Source organism: Rattus rattus, chromosome 2 (assembly GCF_011064425.1).
Source record: "Rattus rattus isolate New Zealand chromosome 2, Rrattus_CSIRO_v1, whole genome shotgun sequence".
NCBI lineage: Eukaryota > Metazoa > Chordata > Mammalia > Rodentia > Muridae > Rattus > Rattus rattus.
Window position 1 is genome coordinate 200,659,304 of NC_046155.1, and position 4,891 is coordinate 200,664,194.

The 4,891-nt window shown below is 39.9% G+C and overlaps 1 pseudogene; it reads right to left on the bottom strand.

Moving 5' to 3' along the window:
* Nucleotides 1–1,994: 1,994 nt before the first annotated feature.
* Nucleotides 1,995–3,259, bottom strand: LOC116894649 (annotated as a pseudogene).
* Nucleotides 3,260–4,891: the final 1,632 nt, after the last annotated feature.

Genomic DNA, 4,891 nt, shown 5'->3' on the forward strand with positions numbered 1-4,891 from the left:
ACCTGTAAGTTCTGTGCCTCTAGAGAACCCTGATTAATACACCATAGTTTGTGGAGAGCAACCAATAGTTTTGGCAATAGCTTGTGATGTTTGGGGTGTCATATGGGACCTCTTTGGCCAAACACTGAACAATATGTAACCCATTCTGGGAACTGGAGGTTGAGGCTTTGTCTCCTCCTCATTGTACACTGACTCCATTTCTATCCTTTCATATATGTATGTAAGCTTCTCCAGTGGTAGGTTCCATATGACTCTTTAAAAGGCCTGGCTGTCAGTCATCCTTCCCCATGTTCCCTTCCTAACCCTCCTCCCCCACACCCTCCCTAGTTAATTCTTCTGTTCTGGTTTCCTCTTTACCTCTTTATAACACTGCTCCATTTCCCCTTCCTGGCAAGATCTTCTCCTCCCTCCTGGTCACTTACTAGCTACTAAAAATCTGTGGTTATTTGGGTTGAAATACACGAATCTAAAACTTAAAAGTTAGCATCCACACAGAGGGGAAAACATATAATATTTGTCTTGTGGAGTCTGGATTGCCATAATTATTCCCAGTATCATCCAATTGCCTAGAAATATCACCATTTCATTTTTTTAATAGCTGAATAACATTCTGCTGTGTAAATGCATCCCATTTTCATTATCCAGTCGTCTGTTGACAGACATCTAGTATGTTTCCAATTTCTGGCTATTACAAACAGACTAGCAATGAACATAGTTGAACAAGTTTCTCTGCAGGAAGATGTAGAGTCCTTTGGGTATATGCCCAAAAGTGGTGTAGCTAGATCTTGAGATAGATGGATTCCCAGCTTCCCAAGAAACCTCTGCATGATTTCCATAGTGGCTGCAAAGTTTGGACTCCTACCAGCAATAGATGAAAGTTCCCACCACCCTCCTTCCTTGCCAGCATGAGCTGTCATTGATCTTGGCCATTCTGAGTGGGGTGGGATGAAATCTCCAAATAGTTTTAATTTGCATTTCCCTGATGACTAAGGATGTTGAACATTTCTGTAAGTGTTTCTCGGCCATTTGGATTTAATCTTTTGAGAAATCTGTTTAGTTCTGTGCTCCAGTTTTAAATTGGGTTATTTGTTTTCTTGAAGTTCAGGGTTTTTTTTAGTTCTTTGAATATTCTAGATAGTAAATCAGATATATAATTGGCGAAGATCTTTTCCCATTCTGTAGGCTGCTGCTTTCCTTGAATGATGGTGTCCTTTGCAGAACAGAAGCTGTTTACATTCTTGAGTCCCATGTATAATTGTCTTAATGTCTGTGCTGTTGGTGCTCTGTTCAGAAAGTCTTTTCCTATGCTAATGAGTCAAGCCACGCCCCTACTTTCTCTCCTATCAGGTTCAGGGTATCTGATCTTACCTTGACATCCTTGACTCATTTGGATTTTTGTGCACAGTAATAAATATGAAACCATTTTCATTCCTCTACAAGTATGTATCCAGTTTGACAAGTACCATCCATTAAAAATATTGTCTTTCTAGTGTGTGTTTTGGCTTCTTTATCAAAAGCCGGGTGCTCATAGGTGTGCAGAATTATGCTCGTGTCTTTATAGTTTTATTTTGCTAATCAACATATCTGTTTTTATTCCAATGCCACATTGTTTTACTATTGTAGCTCTTTAATACAACTTCTTTAATAAATCAGGGATGGCAATACTCCCACAATTCTTTTTATTACTTAGCATTGTTTCAGCTATTCTGTGTTTCCATTTGAAACTGAAGACTTTTTTTTTCAATTTCTGTGAAACACTGTTGTAATTTTGATACTGGGTTTGAATCAGAGAATAGATTGCTTTTGTTAGTTGACCATTTTTCACTATACTAATCCAGCCAATCTATGAGCATGAGAGCTCTCTCCATCTTTTGGTGTCTACTTTGGTGTCATTTTCCCCCCACTGTATTTCTTAACACTTTATTAAGAAGGAACCTATGTCAGCACTGCTATGTAAACAATGACAAGGATCAAGGAACACACACCAGGGATCGTGTAGACAGTAATATACATTGTCCTTTATATAATCAATGTATAATAGTTAAGGAAACTTTAATCCTTATTAAGCAAACATTTTTGCATACACTGCCTCCTCTTTATCTTTCTGTGCCTTTATCATTTGTTTGGTTTTAAGCAATTCTGCCCGGATAGCTTTATCTCCTGGGGCATCTCCTGCGCTTTCTTAAGATCAGTCAATGCTTGTTCATATTCTTTTAATCCTTGCATCCTTGTGCTTTAGGTATAGTGCTTTAGTATTTGAAGGGTCCATTTCAAGAGCCTCCAAGCAACTGTCGATTGCCCCCTGCCAATTTGACATCTTCAATTTGCAAGCACCAATATTCAGCCGCCCACAACTTAAGGCTCTAGGTTGTAGTCTGGATAGATCTGCTTTCTCAATAACAACTTTGAACTATCCATGCACTTTAAAATCTTCGAGTACTTTTTAATAGCCATCTCCTAGTTCGGAGACTTGAAAAAAAGTATTTCCAATGTTTGTTTAAGTCTTCAGATATTAATACAATTTTATCTACATCTACATCTTTTAAATCTGTATCTGCAGCCTTGGGGAAATCTGGATGCCTATTACCAGAGCCATCTTTGGGGAATGTTCCCCAGTCATCCCCTTCCTTCATCTCCACATTCTGCAATAACACAGAGTTTGACAGGTTCACCATTCACTTTTACATTTTCAAGCATCCTTGCCACACCTAGCCCTTTTATTACTTGACCAAATAGCACATGTTTCCCATCCACATGAGGAGTTGGAACTGTTGTGATGAGGAACTGAGAACCATTTGTACTGGGGCCTGCATTTGCGTATTCAGCAAACCCTCCTGGTCATACTTAATGAAAATTCTCATCTTCAAATTTTTCACCATACATACTTTCTCCACCTGTCCCATTCTGATTTGAGAAGTCTCTACCCTGAATCATAATTTTTTTAATTCGGTGGAAAGGATTTGGCTCAGTGGTAGAGTGCTTGCCTAGCAAGCTCAAGGCCCTGGGTTCCGTCCTCAGCTCCAGGGGGCAAAAAAAAAAAAAAAAGCCGAACACTGAAACGAAGAGGTTTCCCAGTTGTGGATCCAGTGCCTTTTTCTCCTGTACACAATGCATGAAAATTTTCTGCAGTTTTGGGAACAATATCTGCAAACAGTTCTAAAACAATTTGTCCAACTCGTTCCCCGACGATGTCCACATCAAAGAAGACTCGCAGGTTCTTTGAATTGGAGGGCTTGGCTGCTGGGGATGGGTGGGACATCTTCCACGCAGGCGCTAGAAAGCAGGACACGAGTGCCTCGTACACGAGAGGGCCTTTTTCAGTGTCTTAAAGGTTTTTGTTTGTTTGTTTGGTTGGTTGGTTGGTTTTGGTTTTTATTTTTATTTTTCTTGGATATTTTATGTATTCAAATGTTATCCCCCAATATCCCCTTTCCCTCTCTGCTTCTGTGAGGATGCTCCCACTCCAACTTCAACACCCTGGCATTCCCCTACATTGGGAAAAGGAGACTTCACAGGACTAAGGGCTTTTCTTCCTATTGATGCCAGACAATGCCATCCTCTGTACATATGGGGCTAGAGCCATGGGTCCCTCGATGTGTACTCATTGGTTGGTGGTTTAGTCCCTGGGAGCTCTGGTGGGTCTGGTTTGTTTTTTGTTTGTTTGGTTTTGTTTTGTTGTTTTTGTTTGGGTTTTTTTTGAGGGGTTGGTTTTTTGTTTTGTTTTGTTTTTTACATTTGCTTGGTTAGAGTTACCCCACAATGTTTTTTTGGCTAATGTGGGAAGTGTGGTTTCCCTATTTCTCCTTCAGCTTGTTGGGTTTTGTATGTAGAAAAGCTACTGGTTTTATGTGTTCATTTTAGGTTCTGTTACTTTGTTGAAGGTGTTTATTAGATGTAGATGTTTCCTCACAGAATCTTTGGGGCCTTTTATATATAAAATCAAATCATCTACAAATAAGGATACTTTGACTTCTTCCTTCCCTATTTATCTCCCTCCGATCTCCTTCAGTTGCCTTACTGCACTAGCTGAGTTTTCTCCTCAATTAGGACGATGTTAGCTTCCTATAAACAGCATTTGTTATGCTGAGGTATGCATCTTGTATTCCCCTACCCCGGGGATAACTTCAAGACAGGATTTCTCTGTGTAGCCCTGACTACCTGGGAACCCACTCTGCAGACCAGGCTGACTTGGAAATCAGAGATCCAACTGTCTCTGCGTCCTGAATGCTAAGATTAAAGGCGTGCACCACCATTGCCTGGTCTGGTTGGGATATATTTAACCTCAGCTTCTATTTTACAGGAGATTGTGGATCTCTTGAAGTTGTTGATTCCACTGTAATTTAATTTTGGTAAGTTTTATATTATCAAGAAATCTGTCAATTTCTTTTAGGTTTTTCGATTTTTGTGGAATACAATTTTGTAAAGTATATCCTATGAGACTCTAAATTCCCTTGTGTCATTTCAATGTCCCCTTTTCATCTGTGTGTGTGTGTGTGTGTGCATTTGTGTTGTATATGGGTGTGTGTGTGTATGGGTGTGTGTGTGTGGATGTGTGTATGGGAGTGTATATATTGGTGTATGGATGTGTGTGGGTATGTATGGGTGTGTGTATGGGTATTTGTATGTGTGTATGTGTTTGTGAGTGTGTGTATGTATGGGTATGTGTGTGTGCATGCACGTGTGTGTGTGTGTGCGCGCGCGCGTGCGCGTGTTGATTAGTTTGACCAAATGTTCGTCAACCTTGTTCATGCTGTCAAAGAACCAGTTCCTGTTTCATTGATTCTTTGCATCACTTTCATTCTTGTTGCTGGTTTCATCAATGAATTGAATATTTCTTACCATGTACCCTATGAGTGTTATTTCTTCTTGTTTTCCGAGAGCTTTCAGGTAT